Source organism: Heterocephalus glaber, unplaced genomic scaffold, assembly GCF_053883595.1.
Source record: "Heterocephalus glaber isolate CG9 unplaced genomic scaffold, H.glaber_assembly_v1.0 deba00001442, whole genome shotgun sequence".
NCBI lineage: Eukaryota > Metazoa > Chordata > Mammalia > Rodentia > Bathyergidae > Heterocephalus > Heterocephalus glaber.
Window position 1 is genome coordinate 5,915,502 of NW_028258296.1, and position 17,091 is coordinate 5,932,592.

Here is a 17,091-nt window from a genome sequence, read left to right on the forward strand (position 1 = left end):
TCTCCATTGAATTGATTTCTGCTCTGATCTTTATAATTTCCTCCCTTGTATGAAGTTTGGGTTTGTCCTGCTCTTCTTTTTCTAGAAGCTTGAGGTTCAGCATCAGGTTGTTTAATTGGGCTTGCACTGTTTTCCTAATATGATTATTCACTGCTCTGAATTTCCCTTTTAAGACTGCTTTCATTGTGTCCCATAGATTCTGATATGTTGTATTGTCATTGTCATGTAATTGTAGGAACTGATTGCTTCTTTAATTTTCTCTGTGACCCATTGGCTATTCAGAAGTGTGTTATTCAATTTCCATGTGTTTATGAAATTCTTGAGGTTTCTTTTGCTATTGATTTCCAATTTCATTGCACTATGGTCTGATAATATACAGGGGATAACTTCAGTTCCTTTGCACTGACCTAAATATGTTCTATGAGTGAGTATGTGGTCTGTTTTGGAGAACGACCCGTTGTGCAGCTGAAAAGAATGAGTATTCTGATGGGGTGGAAGACTCTGTAAACATATGTTAAGTTCATTTGTTCAAGAGTTTGATTGAGTTCTAGTATTTTGTTGTTTATTTTTTGTCTAGTTGATCTATCTACTTGTGACAGTGGGGTATTGAGTTCCCCCAGTACTATTGTATTAGTGCTTGTTAGATTTTTCATGTCCGTTAGTATTTGTTTTACATAGTTGGGTGCACTACTGTTTGATGCATATAAATTTATGATTGTCATCTCTTTCTCTTGGTTTGAAATTCACTTGATCTGCAAAGAGGGTAGCTACTCCTGCATTTTTTTGGGTTCCTGTAGCATGGAGTATTGTTTTCCACCCTTTAACTTTCAGTCTATGAGTTTCTTTTTGAATTAAATGTGTTTCTTGTATGCAGCATATTGTTAGATCTTACTTCTTGATCCATTCTGCCAGTCTCTTTCTTTTGATTGGTGAATTGAAACCATTAACATTGATGGTTATAACTGATATGTATTGCCTTATAGTTATCATAACTTTTTCTTTTTGTTGGATTCTCCCCCTTTGCATTTAATTTCTTGTTGTGCCTGATGGATTCATTCTGCTGGGCTTCCTGGAGTTGTGATCCTTGTTTTCTTTTTCTAGGATATTGTCTAACATTTTTTGGAGTGCTGGTTTGGTATTCATGATGTTCCTCACGTGCTCTTTGTCATGAAAGTATCTTATTTTTCCCTCAATTTTGAAAGATAGTTTTGTAGGGTACATCAATTTGGGTTGGAGGCTGTTTTCCTTTATGGCTTGAAATATGTCACTCCAACTCTTCTTGCCTTGAAGGTTTGTGGTGAGAAGTCTGCTGTGATTCTGACGGGCTTTCCTTTGTATGTAATTTGTTTCTTTTCTCTAACTGCTTGTAGAACTTTGTTCTTCTGTTGAGTTTCTGGAATCTTAACTATTTTTTCTCTTTTTAGATATAGTGAGCTTTTATTAAGTTTGTATAGTTCTTATGATGATTAATATATCTGAGGCACAAGTGATAGTCCTTTTTATCATTGTTTTAAAAATCAGTATATGGAAAACATGTGATGGCAAGTTCTTCTTTTGTACATCCCCTAAGACAACATTTATCTGAGTATCCTCTGTGTTTCCTTCGAGGATGATTCCCCCAAAATATATTGCTTAAGGCATTAATTTTGTTTCTACTTTTCTTCTGAAATTTAACACTCTTGTGAATGTATGGATCAACATCATGTGATGAAGAAAATTTTCTTGTCTTATCAAGGAGCAAGTTGGTCTTTTTATACTGATACTCAGGCCATGACTGAATCTTCCAACTGTTTATTGCTTCTTCCTGAGAGGCAGAAGTAGAGGCTGGGTTTGTGATTCCTCCCAACACTGGGAAAGGCATTTTCGGTCTTTTGAACTGCTTGAGGCCAAGGGCTTCAACTTTCGGAGTGGCCTGGGGAACCAATTGTGCCAAAGGTGTTTCTTCTTCAAATTGGAACTGGCTCCAGTCAGTATTGCCACAGAGTTTTACTATTTCTTTCAGCAGGTGGCTGCCACACAGCTTCCTGGCTCTGCTGATTTCCTCGTTCAGCTCATGGGAGAAGGGAACCAACAGGAGCCCAAGCCACAGCAGACTTAAACCGAGAAGCTGCGACACCCTGCACCCACAGCAGGCCCTGGACTCTGCAATTGCCTTATCATCTCCTGGCCCTGCCCTCCCCCTCTGGAATCTTAACTATTATATGCCTATGTGTAGATTTTTTTTTGATCATGGCTATTTGGAGTCCTATATGCCTCACTTATCTGTATGTCAAGTTCTTTTCCTCTATTTGGGATGTTTTCTGCCATTACTTCTGTGAACAGTTTTTTAATGTCATCTGCACTCTCTCCTGTTTCATCATTGACTCTGATTAGTCTTATGTTATTCTTCTTTGCATCATCTAGCAGCTGCTGGATTGATTTCTCATGGAACTTTACTATTTTTAAGAAAGTTTTCTTTTCCTGATCACTGATTGCAATCCTGTTTTCTAATATCTGAAATTATATCCTTGGATTGGCTTATTCTGCTGTGTGAACTTTCAGTGGAATTTTTAATCTCCTGGAAATCTGTTTGCATCTGTTTTATTAATTCCATTTGTTTCCTATGTTCCATCATTTTCTATATGTTTCCATCATGTTCCTCAGCTGCTCTCTCTTTTTTTTTAATCTCTGTCTGCTCTATATTTATGAATCATGTCTTGTACTATGGACATAATCTCTGCTGTTATCTGCAAAATTTTTTCTAATTTCATTTTTTCCAAGTCCTCTTTCATTGCCAGTTCAGGGAGTCCAGGTTATTGAGTATCAGATTGTCCCATCTCGTTGCTCTTTGGTGTTGCCTTAGGTGATGTGGAAGTCTGGTTTTGAGTCTTATTTAGATGTCTTCTCATTTCAGGAGATGCAGCCTGCTGTGCCTTCATTGAGGCGAGTTTTTGCTCACCCAGTGGTCTTTATTTCTCAGGAAGCCACTGATCAGCCTTTACTCTGCTGCTCACCAGTATACCATTCCTGGGTTCAGAGTGGTGGCCTTCTGGATCCCTGAGCTGACCTGTTGTCTGGATGTGCTTCCGGGTGGGGCCCTTGCACACTTGGGATGGTATCTAGGTGTGCCTCTCACTGGGGCTCCTATATAACTGTTGTCTGAGAGGGTCTTTGCCTGGGTGCTGTGCACCCCAGTTCCTGTTGTCTGCTCAGACTTCTGGCTAGGGTCTCCCTGCACTTATCAGTGATATTGGGGTGAGCCTCTGGCTGTTGCTTGTGTGCCCATGTACTCTTTCCCAGGCTGGCCCTTGGCTGTGGCTGATGGTATGGCCAGCCACTGGGTGAAATTTGTGTGCCTGTGCAGTTCTTTTCTGGGAGGACCTTTGGCTTGTGTGGGTGTGCCCAAGCCTCTGAGTTCAGGGCAGAGCCCTGGCTGGGATCTGCCTGCAGCTGTGCTGCTCTGGTCCACACAGCTGCTCCCCAGGATCTGCGCACATTTAGCGATGGTATGGTGGGCCTCATCCCCCATTTCTTCTGCAGGAACCACAGTCCAAAACATGCCTTGCCAGTGGCCCAGGGAAACCCACTTCAGGCTCCTGTCCTCTAGGGCTAAGAGAATAAATGCATGTTGTTAAAGCCACTACATTTGTTGTAATTTATTGCAGTATCAATAGAAAATAAAACAAGGTTAGAATGAAATATGCAGGGATGGAAAAGATACAAAACAATTTCTAATCATGCAATTATTTTTCCCGAACAGTAGACTTGAATATTTGAAAAAGTTATATTTTAAGAAATATTCTTAGAACTGAAAGACCTGAATCAATAAGTTATATCATACCATAAGCCAAGATAAAGTTTCACCAAAAAAATTATCTATGTGAGGATTTGAATCTTTTGATCTCTGTATTTTAATTGGCATGTTTAAACTGCTAGTATTTCATGTAAATTTCAGCATATTTGGATTTAAACCTAGTATTTGTGCTAATCATTTTCATTTTTTAGCATTTTCTCTTTGTTCTTTTCTCTTAATTTTCTATCTTTGTTTAGATTGAACATTCAGGTGTTCCATTTTGTCTCCATTATTATATTATTAGATGTGTTTTTTTGTCTCTGTTCTAGCATTTAATATTTGCACTTTTAATTTATCACAATTTGCCTTCAAATATTATATCACACCATAAATAGTACAAGAAACTTACGGTAGTTCAGTGTCACTTCCGTTGTGCTATTTTTGTTAAATATTTTACTCTATGTAGGTGATAATCTCTAAAATAGGTTGCTAGTTTTACTTACAATATTCAGTGAGTGTACAGTTTTTTTAACGAGGAAAAAGTTGTTTTATTTTCATTAATATTCAATGTACTTCAAATATAATGTTATAAGAGCTTAAGTTATACAATTGCAAAATATATCAAGCTGCCCATAGACTTCACAGTAGCATTTAATGCTGGAAAATAGTTGGTAAGTATTCTTTAAAAATCCTCAAGTAGGGGCTGAGGATTTACCTCAGTGGCACCATGCCTGCCTCACAAGCACGAAGTCCTGAGTTTGATCCCCAGTACCAAAAAAAAAAAAAAATCCTAAAGTAAACAACTTGTGATCCTATACTTACATAGCGGCTAAAATATTATTCAAATGTAAGTGTAACATATTTTTGAGCTTACCCAAATAAGAACCTATAAAATTAATCTGCATTATTTGAAAAAAAGTTTGATGAGCTTGTTCAAATGGAGAATTGAATATTTGATATTAGAATAAAGTGGATGAGTTAAATAGAGTAATGGCTCTGAAGGAATTAAGCACAGTAAAACATAAAGAGATAAAGTAGAGCAGAACAAAGGAGAAGAAAACGTAACTGCCTGTAAAAAAATCAGAGCTAGTCTGACATCGGAGCTGACTTCTAAATTCTTTAAGGCAGTGGAATACAATCTTCAGAAATTTGAGAGATAATAATTGTCAGTGTGGAATTTTTAGGCTCACTATTTTAAAAATTAATTAATTTATTTTTTATTAGTGCATGTTTGCCATACATAATGGTCACATTCATCACAAGGAATTTGTACCTATACATAATATATCTTAATTCTTTTTTTCCCCATTCCTCTCTCCTCCCTTCAACCCTTCTTCCCTTCTCTATTTACAAGAGCTTTGTTTCTATTTTCCTTTCAATTCTCTTTTTCTTTTAAATCCCCTTTCACTTCCTTTCTTTCCCCTCCCCTATCCCTTATTGTCCTTCCCATTTGAACATGTTCTTCCTACTTCCCAATATCTATCCTCCATTTTTCTCCTTATTTACACTTGGGGTTTCTCACACAAGAGAAACAATGGGATATTTCAATTTGTGTGTCTGATTTATTTCACTTAAGATGATGGCCTTCCGATGCATCCATTTAAAAGTTCACTATTATTAAGCTGTTACCAAAGAACTTTTAAAATATATATATTTCAGCTATAAGAAAAATGAAAAAGAGGACATAAAGTGATGAGAGAAGGAAATGGCAAAGGGAGTAAATATGATAACATCTAATTTAGGGGGTTATTGAAAAGATGAAAGTACTAGAAAACTTTAAATGGTCTAAACTAGACAGCAAAATGGAATTTAAGAGTTAATGGTTATAGTTAAAGAATTGTAAGCTTATATGTTATCTTCCTTAAATTCTAGATTTTGATGTTAAAATTTCTAAATTTTAAATAAATTAAGTGGAATGTTTAATGTAATTTCAAAACTAGTACAAAGGGAAAAGTAGAATGAATAAAAATTTAAAAATTGAAGAAACAACTTCAACCCAAAGAACACATAAGAAAAAAATCATACAGAAAAAAATTAGATAAAACAATAAACATATTCAGTAAATATATTCAATTACCTAGTTAGAAGACAACTGTTTTCAGACTACAGTGAAAAAGTGAGAAAAACAGCGATAGCAGACAAATACAAACTAAAATATAATTAATTTCTTTTTTATATAGTGATTGTACTGGACAATTACAATTTATTGTGAATAATGAAATACCTTTCATTTTTTAATCCACTATTTTTTTTTTAACTTGTTCAGTGCTACCTGAAGGAGTTCTAGGCCTCCTGATTTTTATGTTTGCTCTTAGGAAATCATTCCATGATTATACCGGTTATATAACTTGATTCAATTCCAACTATTAATGAACACTTCCATATTCATTTAAAAGTTAATTGTAATTAAGTCTTTGAATCAGAAGGCATACTGAAGTGAGAGAGGTGGAAAAGAGATATCTAAATTTTATTTGACTAATTTTTATTATAAATTAATTCTTTATGGCTGATGGATACTGAGACCATAGTGTTTCTCGCAGAAACTTTTCATGGCTTCTTGGAAACTTACCTGTTTTCCCCACCAAAGTATAACTTTCTGAGGGTGCAGTGGTGCCCTGCAGGTGGTACCTTTCCTCATGTGACCCTGACAATGCTTTCTACACTGCTTTTTTGTTAGAGTCTTCTTGTCCTAGCAATAAGTTCTCTTAGCTAGGGAATGATTTCGTTCTGACATTGTAACCATGAATTTCACAAAATATGTCAGGATCTGGAGATGGGTTTTGAAGGAGACAAGTTAGTAAAGTGTCTGCAGGCTCCTTTGGCTTTATCAAATACAAAGTTCCTCAACAGTTTAGAGCTGGGTTACTTCCAAAATAGAGCGGTGACAGATGGTAGCTTCTCTTGCCAGACTTCCATAGTTCTGGCTGATAAGGAGACAATGAGTCCAAACAGATTCAGTGTTTATTACCTACAGCACAGCAGGAAGCATGAATTTCATGGTCTCTAAGTCTCCAGGAAGTCATCCGGAAGAAGGTTCTGGTGAATTCTCCACCTATCTCTGACTGTATCAAAACTGAAGGGCACCGATCCTAGGGAACCCCCAGTTTACTCAGGGACTACTGGTAACCCTGTGCTTCATACCTGTTGGGGAGAGACGTCATTGAACTATTAGGAAATTTTGCTGGAGAAAGGAAAGATGCATTTCTATCTTTATTACTCTGTAGTGTTTCCTAGAAAGATGCCTCTATCTTTTTATAGATAAATATAAATAAATTTGCTCTAGAGTGAGGCTTTGTTTTTCTTTTCTGATTTTTGAAAAATCAGCCATGAAGCAAATAGGTTTTTAGTGCCTAGACATATAGAAACTCGAAAGATTCATAGAGAATTGTTTTTAATATGTTCTTTCTGCCTGGGGTGGTAATGGGAGGGTTGACTCCTAGCAGTACATCGAATACCTTAAAAAACTATTCTATTAAATCCTACTGAGTTGTCAGTTTTGATGTGTTTTGATCCGTTTTGTGAGCATTGTGAGCAAATGAATTTTAAATATGTGAAACCAGTTTTCAAACCCATCATTTCAAATACTAGATTTTGGTGCAACTTTTACTTTGGAATTTCTTATCTAATATGTCTTGAAGGTTTGTATAAAAAAAAAACTCAGATAAAGAGCCAGTTACTTAAATAACAGGCAAGAAAGAATTTAAGACAAAGCATTACTAGGGAAAAATAGTCATTGCACTTTGATAAAAGCTTCTCTTCTATATGAAAATATAAAATATTCAACATGCATGTACCTACTATTTTGTTTCAAATACATATGAAAACAGTTGTCATATCTACAATAAAATTGACAGGTATACTATTGCACTAGGAAATATTAATGATTCATAGCTCATTTTATGAGGCTAGTAAGATCCTGATTAAGAAGAAATAATCTGCCTCACAGAGAAACACAATATGTAAGTAAATTTTCATGAGTAGGATTCATCGAAAGATGATCCATCATGAGACTGGATTTATTCAAGGAATGTGACATTGGTTCAGAAATAAAAAGTTAATGTATTTTACTTTAATAACAGTTTAAGGGCATGTGATATAATCATGTCAAAATATAATAGAAGGGTCGGGGATTTAGCTCAGTGGTTTCGCCACCTGCTGCGCAAGTGCAAGGACCCGAGTTCGATCCCCAGTACCAAAAAAAGACAAAAAAAGAAAGTATTTTAACATTAATTCAGTGTATGTTTAGATCGTTTAGAAACCAACTGGAAAACAAGAGCTTCCTTAGCCTAATGAGGAATCCACAAAAATTTATAACAAACTTTATCATTCCTGAGAGAATGTCCCTAAAAAAAATAAAACTTGGATACCTAATATCATCACTTAAATTGAACATTTTAATAATTTTAATAACTCAGTTCAAATAATAACATTTAAATATATAGAAAAATGCTTAGATTATTATTTTTAGCCAGTGTGATTATATACTTAGAAAACAAAAGGGAATTTGCAGACAAATTATGTAGAGAAGGCTGTATTTGGAATGTCACTCTCTGCATTCATTGTGAATAGACACTGTTTTGATAATAGTTATTAATAAATGAATGAACATTGCTAATTTTGTGAATTCTACTTTCAATTGAATATAATATTATAATACAGTGTGATTAAATAGTATATAGAAATTATTGCAAAATATTAGCAGGACTAGTGAAGAAAATGGCTAATTTTTCCTTAGCCCCTCATAAAAATCTTGCTAAAATAAGTGGTAGGTGAGCTCAACTCACTTTTTGGCAGAGTGAACTAATAGGGAGCAAATTATGTATCATGTCTGTATCTTAGTTTCCCTAAGATTAAATGGAGATATTAATAGCTATATGAGAGGACTGTTAGGATCAATTAATACATTGTGACCTTGTAACATTCAGAATTCTAGCAGTTACGTTTTGCTTCATTATCTTTCTAAAGTTCTTTGTCTACTTGCTTATTTGTTTGCATTGTAGTAAGATCAGAGATTCTTTTCTGGTCTTTTACATTTTTATTTTTATTTTTTTACTGGTATTGGACAAGGAAGCAAGAAGCCACCATTAGCAGTCATTTCAAGGGGAAAAACTAACCACAGTTTTCCTTTTTGACAGAAATTTTGCTGCTATTACAATATTGGCTAAGTTGCAAATTATTTAATGAGAGGCATGAGTATTGTCCAAATGACACAAAAATGAATGTATGTTTGGGTAGAATGTTAATTTGTGAATTTAAATTATTTTTCTGTGACTTAAAAAAATTTAATCTCTTTTGCCACATGATGGTAGTGTTGCTTCTCTTGTTAACACGCAAAAATAGATTGCAGATGCCAGTTAAATTGGTGAAAAATTATATTTCTCCAAGGAGACCTAACAATAAAACATTAGTTTCATAAAGAAGAAATACTCCTACACGTTTATGTTATTTTTAAAGAGCAGGAAACATCAATGCCAGCGTTTCCTGAGGAGAATTGCCATTTCTTCTTTAGGAAACAGATCTATGCATGTCAGAAACATTCCCACCGCCTCTCTTGGAAGGGAATCTTGTCTTAGGCATTGTCTTTCAGATTACTCCCTGCAATGGCATTGACTGATAGAATTTGTTGCCTTGTAAATTGATGTAGATATTTATCTTGAAGAAAAGAAATTTTAAATGGCACTTGTATTGATTGCATTCCATGTAATCTTCTATAGCAGATTTTGGATTAGAAGCCAACTTGGAAGTTGTCTAGTGTGACCCTCTACTGACATTTAGTAATTTCTTGTGCATCAACCAGAACAGATGGCTCTGCAGTTTCTTAAGCACCTCTCAGGGTACCCTTCAGAGCAGTCTCTTTGATTGTAGGACCCCTAGAAAAAGAATTTGTTTGCTTCTGTGCTCAACATAATGTGTAGTTTGGAAGCTGCATAGCTTCTGTTTGCCCGAATCCCAAACTGTTTCATTCGTCTGGAGGCAACCATTTTGTTGCGAGAGTGAGTCATAGGATAAAATTATAAAATGTGGTTAGTTGGCTGCATACTGTAGCCAGTCACAATCTGTCCCACAGATCAAAAAATATGGAGAGATGTAACAAGGCTACATTTCGTACTCTTAGAGATCGGGGTTTGACAAGTCAGAAATTATTTTCATCATGATCGTCATAGACTTAGAACTATACAGATCATGAGGATTTCTGGTTTCTCAGTTCTCAAAAATGTTTCCAATAGCAAAAATAAATAGGATTAGTGGAGGAAATAAGTTCTGTTGCCATTTGCTGTATTAGCTTTTTGTTGCTGTTATGAAATACATGACTACTTGTGAAGAAGAGATTTACATAGCTCACAGTATTTGAGGGTCAGCATGGTGCTGGCTGTGGCTTAGTTCTTGGCTGCATGGCATCATGGCGGAAAGCAATAGCAGGAATGTGTGCTGGAGCGAGCAACGCAAACTAGGAATCAGTGGGCTGAGTGGGCCAAACGCAGGCTTTTCTACAACCTTCTCATGAGAACCACCAAGGAATCCTAGAGAAATACCTTCTGAGGGCACCCTGCTAATGACCTAAGACCTCCCACTCTCCCCCACCTTTCACAGTTCCTAGCGCTTCCTAGGAATGTCATCTTGGGGGCCAGTTCTTCAATCACAGTGGACTCTTGGGGGACTCTCAAGGCATACCCCAAGCATACCATATTGTTACTCTCTTTTTAGAAGTACAATTCCCAGTAACAGTTTTACACTAAATATGTTTAGTGGAGAATATAGGTTCCCTTGCCATCTCGTCTGATGGAGTGTTGGTAGGCTGAGAAGGCAGGCTTTTCTCAGCAGCACCCTGACTTCACACCCTGTGTGGCTATTTTCTCAGCCTTTTCTCCTTACCCAATCATTCAGTGACTGTAACCTGTTGAAGTGAAGATGGAAGAGAGAAGTTTGTGCAGAGTTTCAGATGAGCTTCCAGACACTCAAATGTCAAGGGGTGCACCGTGTGTCCAGAATGTGTTCCTGAGCTTCATAGATGTAGAGGAGTCCTCTTGCCAATTCAGCTGGAGCAAAGTATGTTCTGGGGGAACCTTCTGCATTATTTGGTCTCAGGAGAGAGAGGCACTTAAACCTGAGCACTTCTTTATTACATTCCCCAAGAGAAATTCGCCAGGTACAGTCTACACTGATCATGGCCCATGTTTTATTTTCCTGGACATTATAGAATGTATTTTTTAGGGAGCATTATTCCAGGTATAGAGATGAAGCAGAACCTCATGGGATATGGTGTTTCTGCAAATGGCTGATCACTTCCATTTTGTATTTATTTTTGCTAGTTATAATTTCAGATGATGATATCTATGACTGGTGAAAAATTCTTAAATTTATGTCCTAAAGCCACCATCACGTGGCAATTGCATATACTCCTGTGATTGCAAATGTTATGTTGTTTAAATCTAAAAATTAAATAGAAATTAGTTTTTTTTCTAACATATGCCATTTCTTTGTTACTATATTTAACATTTTGATCAAGACAAGGTGGAAAATTTTAAATTTTGTCATATTTTAATCAGAAATACCAGACACTTGATTAAATAAGATGTAGAGTTTGAAAAAATGGCATAGTGAAAAAATGGAATAGTAATGTGGAAACAACAAGTTAGATTATAATTGATTTAGTACTCAAATAGAAGGCCTAATAAAGATTCATATAATATTCCTCTACTTAAAAAAAATCAATGTTGATCTTTTTCTACTTGATGAAGAGTGTCTACCTCATAGATATTTGTTCATTTAAAAAAGTATTTAATGCCAGAATTGTGTTAGTCACGAAGGAGATAAAGACACATAAGACCTTGTCTTCCTCAAGGAGCTCAAAACCTAATGAGAGTGGTTAGCAAGTAAACAGACAGGTATTGGTGAGATATAGAAAAGTGTACCTAATCCAGATCTGTATGTTTTGATATGTAATACAGAGGAAGCATACTCTGATCAATATGTTTTTATTCTTTTACATAGTCATTTTTGTATTAAAAGACTTAAAATAATTGTAAATAAAGAAGAGACACACTTATTTTATGAACTGCCATATTGGTATAATCAAATTCTTGATTATGGAAGTGAAAGTCTCCAAAGAGTGATAGCTTTTTTAGCCACTGTGATGGGAATGTAGCAATATTTTCTCAAATTTTCAGGAGCTTCTGCCATCCATCTCATATTAATCAAACAACCTATGCAAAATCAGTGTGCTTGGGTATCAGCACAGTTTCTGACAAATCCTTTGGTACCTACCTTCTTCCCACAACATAAATACAACTCATCTAACCAAAGTACTTCTCCAAAGGCTTCTCCTAACAGAAATTCAGAAGTTGATTTATAATACAAAGTAGGAGTCACTGTAGCAGAAGTAGATATTATCATTTCTATATACTATATAATGCTATTGCTCAAGATGTTAGCATCACATTCATACAATTCCTTACTTGAGTTGCATTTTATTTCACTTTATATGAACAAACAGAATATATTATACTGCATTTTCCAAAAATTCAGAGAACAAAACAACTGGGCCCTTATAGATCTGTTTTCAGTGAACTACAGGGTCTATCCTCTGAGTCCTTATCACAGGCTGCAGTCTTGAACTAGTCATTTTGCCCATCACTTTACAAAGGGAAATGGAATTAAAATAAAATTCCATCTGCCCATTAATCTACCCATCATTCCCCTCAAATGGCATTGTTTGAGCCATTACTATGAGCTGGGTGCTATTCTACATGAGATTCAGTAATGAATAGCATGTCATTCCTATCTCCAGGGAGTTTATTCACACAGGGTCATGGGGGCAGACTTAGTAATGATCTACCATATGATAAGTATTATAATTATTTTTTGAACACAGTGCTATAAAGACATTAGAGAGAAAGGATCAATTCTGTCTTTTATGAATGAAGAAAGACTTCAGAGAATAAATTATACTTGTACATATTCTTGAAGAATATGTAGGAATTTTCTAGCTGGTCAGAATGAATAAAAATATGAAGTGAGTTATATGTGATTCACCTATTCTATTTATTTGTCTATCTTTTAGAATGTTACATGATCAGATATCACTAAGCTTGGACTAAACTATCTCATTTTCTCACAGAGTACTTCACTAGATTCCTCTAATATTTAGTCATAGGGTTTCCTAAGAAATCACCACAGAAGACTAGATGTATTATTTATAAAATGATTTAGATTGGTATGACATTTATTTTTTAATCTAAGTGGTGATTTGCAAACATTCTCTTTATATTATTAGGAAATGTTTATTTTTTTTGGTCCCTAACTCTTCTAAGCTTTTACCATCTTCTTTATTTGAGAGACACCTGTGCTTTCTTATACCACTTCACAGATCAAATAGGTTCTGACATATTAAAACTCTCCAGTACCCTCTCATTGAATCACTGTTTTCTTTATCTTCATTTGTGTTTCAAATTTTGTAGAGACAAAATTTTCCCTAAGAGACTTCTATCCATTTTCTAACTCTTCCTTTGGTATTTTATGTAATCAAATATTGTATTTTTGAAACTATGTATGTTTATAACCAGAGTATGATTCAGGCTACAAATATGCTTAAGGTATTTTATTGGAAAAAAGGGAATAAAAGGACTTTCTTCAATTCTATCTTTTTCTGTTTACTTGTCTTCATTCATTGACAAACAGCTTGACAAAATGATCAGATTTTCCTCACTTAACATTAGATTTTTATTCTAATGGAGTAGCTACTGCCCTCATCAGTCTAAGGAAGCCAGTGCTCTTGTAGGCAACATAACCAAAGTGTCCTTTCAGTCCTTGATCTTTCTATAGGTCCTTAGACATAAGCAGTAGACTCTTACTTTTCACTGAGGTAAACTTAAAAAAAGTTAGAACATTTTGGTCTGGTGTGGCAGTTAGGCTTAACTGTCCTAAGCTGATTGGCTTGGGAATTGCCTAGGGGATTATTAGTAAAACGCAGTTCTGAGTATGTCTGGGTATGTCATGTAGGCATGACCTCAGTCCCTGGCTGCTTCTTCTCTGTCACTGTTTACTGGATCTGCTTCTTGGTTGACATAAACTAAGCATGCCCTTCTGCCATGTCCTTTGCCATGATGTTTCTGCCACTGGAGCCAACCTACCATGGACTAAATCCTCTAAAACCATGAGCTAAATTAAACCTCTCCTCCTCTAAGTTATAGATGTTGAGTATTAAATTCCAGCAACAGAATGAAGACTAATACAGTTGGGGATGTACCTCAGTGGTAGAGTGCTTGCCTCCCATGCATGGGGTCCTGGGTTCAACCTCCAGTAGTACAAAAAAGAAAAAGAACAATGGAAAGTCATTTTGAGTAGTTCACAGAAACAACAATAATGCTGGCGAACTGGAACTAGATACAACAAAGGAAAATGAGTAAAAATCCATGGCCAAATGATACTTCCATTAAATGCTGAGGACACTGGACACTTCTTCAGTCACTGAGTGTGAATTCTTAGCTGTCTGTATACACTTACACACTCACTTGAGGCTCAAAGTCCTGGATGGAATATCCAGTTGCCTGAGCCAGGATCCCTTGTCTTGACGGACCCTGGCTATCCTAAAGTTTGTCCAGTTAAACATGGCCCTTTATACCTCACATACAGCAGACTTTTCTCCCAAGTTAAAACAAAAGTGTTTTAGATGTTGAGAAGTAAACATAACCGTTCCCTCCATAAGTTCTCTGTGGCCTTTGATACCGTTACCCAATCACTTCTTTTTTTTTTTTAAACCCAACAACTCTTTTTATTTTACAAGTAATTGGACACAAAAGTATAGAGGTCAACATTCACTTACAAAAATAAGTTTAGTCGTTTGTCATAAATACTCTGCAGTTGTAATAGTACATTCATTTTCCCATCTCCTCATCCTTCGGGGTTCTGCTTCTCAGAAAGCTCTGCAGAGGTAGGTCTGATCTGGATTCTTCCTCTTTTTCTTTTTCTTTTCTTTTCTGAAGCAGGTGATTTTGTGTCTTGTGCTTTTTTCTTTTTTTTTCAAACAACTAAGAGGATTGGGGCCACTTATTTTCTTGCGTTTTTTTCTTCTTCTCTGCTCAGGATTTTTCATTAAACCCTGTTCTTCTTTGAGTTGCCTTCTGCTTTCTTTCTCATGCACTGAGACAAGCTGACCCGACTCCACTGCTTTAACAAAGGCGATTGTTTTTGGAGACGGTCTGTCCAAGACTATAGTGTTCTGAGTAATAAACATGAGAGGAATTCCAGGCTTTTTCTTTACTTTCACAGATAAATTCTGATCCTGTGTTGCCATGAAGTAATGGTGAGGATTTCTCTCTTCAACCATGGAAAGCAGACAGTCTGATCCACTCACTACATTGTTGAAATGGGGACAGTTTTGAACTTGGCATTTTTGGGCAATTAGTTTTGCCCCATGTAAGTCTTTACCCAATGTTTCTAACTCCTTTAATACACATCTGGTCGTGCACAGCTGTGCCTCCCCCATCAGGTAGCAGGCAGCTGCTCCCGCAGCTGGATGGGGCCCCGCAGTGCCGCCTGACAGAAAGTGCAGTCCAGGAGAACCTGGTACAGCTCCCGGACTCCGAAATTGTTGCGAAAGAAGCCAAGATGCTTCTTGGTGTGTTTCTGCCTAGTGATCTTCATTCTTGGTTAGGCGGACCGAGGCCACCAGGCTAGGAAGTGGCACCACGGCCCTACCTATTCTTTGATACTCGCGGCGCCGGCTACTTCTGGACCCAGTCACTTCTTGAAATCTTTTCCTTATTTCTCCAGACAATTCTCTATTTTTCTACTATTTGCATCTTCCTGTTACCAACAGGTTAGGAATAAAATCTTTAACCTGATATTGAGTGCCCTTCATGACATTGCCCTTTTGATGCTGAGAACTGGGCTTTCCTTTCTATCCCAGCTCTCCTTTCTCTATTATTTGTCTAGTGCTCTTGGTTCTTGATACAACTATTATAACTCTTTCAACATGCCCTACACTTGGACACATCTGTAAAAGTCTTCCTTCCTCTTTGTCTTTTCATTTATCTTTTGAGGTCTAAGATGACCTCCGAGCACAATCTGTATGCCCTACCCTAGCTGCATTCCCATGATACTCGCAAGTCAGTTTTCAACGTTCTCTTCCTAACTGATTAAGTGAAGACAGTATTATATTTATACTCAGCTCAATATTAGTTGAATGAATATTGATTTTTCTTATTTTCTGGAACTATTATTTTGGATATAAATTTTATAGTAATAAAAATAATGCTCTAGTACCTGTTACTTCTCATCCAGGCTTTTAGTGATTTAAAATACCATTGTTTTCATTTAGCATGCATAATTGAAAGTCCCCTGTAAAGCACATTTCAGTTTAATTATAATTCACTTTATGCATCTTTCTCTCAAAGATCTGGATACATTCAACAAATCAAGCTGGAATCGTTGTACTCAGGAGGAAAATGTGGTAAAATAGGGAAAAAAAGTCTCTTTCCATTGTGCATCTATTATTGTCTAACTCAGAGTAACCCTATGTTGCCAAAAGCCTAATGTAATTGTTGGCATAAAGTTTGGTCTTGTCTTTTAAAAATCAAAGTAGCAGATTCTGGATGGGAAGCCCTGTAGCAATCGCTGCAAAAGCCCTTAAGTTGTCCCTTGTAAGTAACTACCAGAGCTTCTGATATGTGCTGGCCATGGTCAGTCCCTTTCTAGACTGTGTAGTTGTTCTGCTTTAGATCTAAAATGTCCCTCAAAGTCTCATGTGTTTGGGATGTTATTGGATCATGGAAGTGCTCTACTCATAAGGGGATTCATCCATTGATGGGTTCCGTAGCTGAATGTGCTGTTTGGAGGTCGGGCCTGGTTGGAGGTGGTCACTGGGGCATGACCTGAAGGGCAGATTCCTGTGCCTCAGTTCCTGTCTTCTGCTTGTGTTTCCTGGCTGCCATGGCTGGAGCACCTTTTCCTCTGCCACCTCAGCTCTGCCGTGGAGCCAGCTGACCATGGACTGAAAATGTGAGCCAAAGTAAACCTTGCCCTTTTTAAGTTGTGAGTGTCAGGTATTTTGTGGCTAAGACAGTAGTAATCTTCAGGTGAGCAGAAAGTTTTTCCATCATCCCGGGATTCTTCAAAACCTACACAATTCCTGTGTCTCAAGTAGCATGTGGAATAGACCAAGCAAAGCACGGACTCTCATGCTAAGCTGTCGAATTCCATTCCGTACTTAACCATGTTCACTATGTATCAGATATGTATCAGAGGAGATACTTTCTGATCTTCATTAATTATTCTTAGAAAAAAACTGCTAAGTAGTTTCAAAAGATTTAACATACTAC

At 36.5% G+C, this 17,091-nt stretch overlaps 1 long non-coding RNA gene and 2 pseudogenes across 1 annotated transcript in view; 1 reads left to right on the forward strand and 2 right to left on the reverse strand.

Annotated features, from left to right (window-relative positions):
• LOC110348434 (uncharacterized) overlaps nucleotides 1-17,091 on the forward strand; it is a 91,117-nt gene that overhangs the window by 43,128 nt on the left and 30,898 nt on the right. The window lies entirely within an intron of this gene.
• On the reverse strand, nucleotides 1,511-6,410 carry LOC101716213 (insulin-like peptide INSL6 pseudogene; annotated as a pseudogene).
• On the reverse strand, nucleotides 14,663-15,415 carry LOC101723309 (rRNA-processing protein UTP23 homolog pseudogene; annotated as a pseudogene).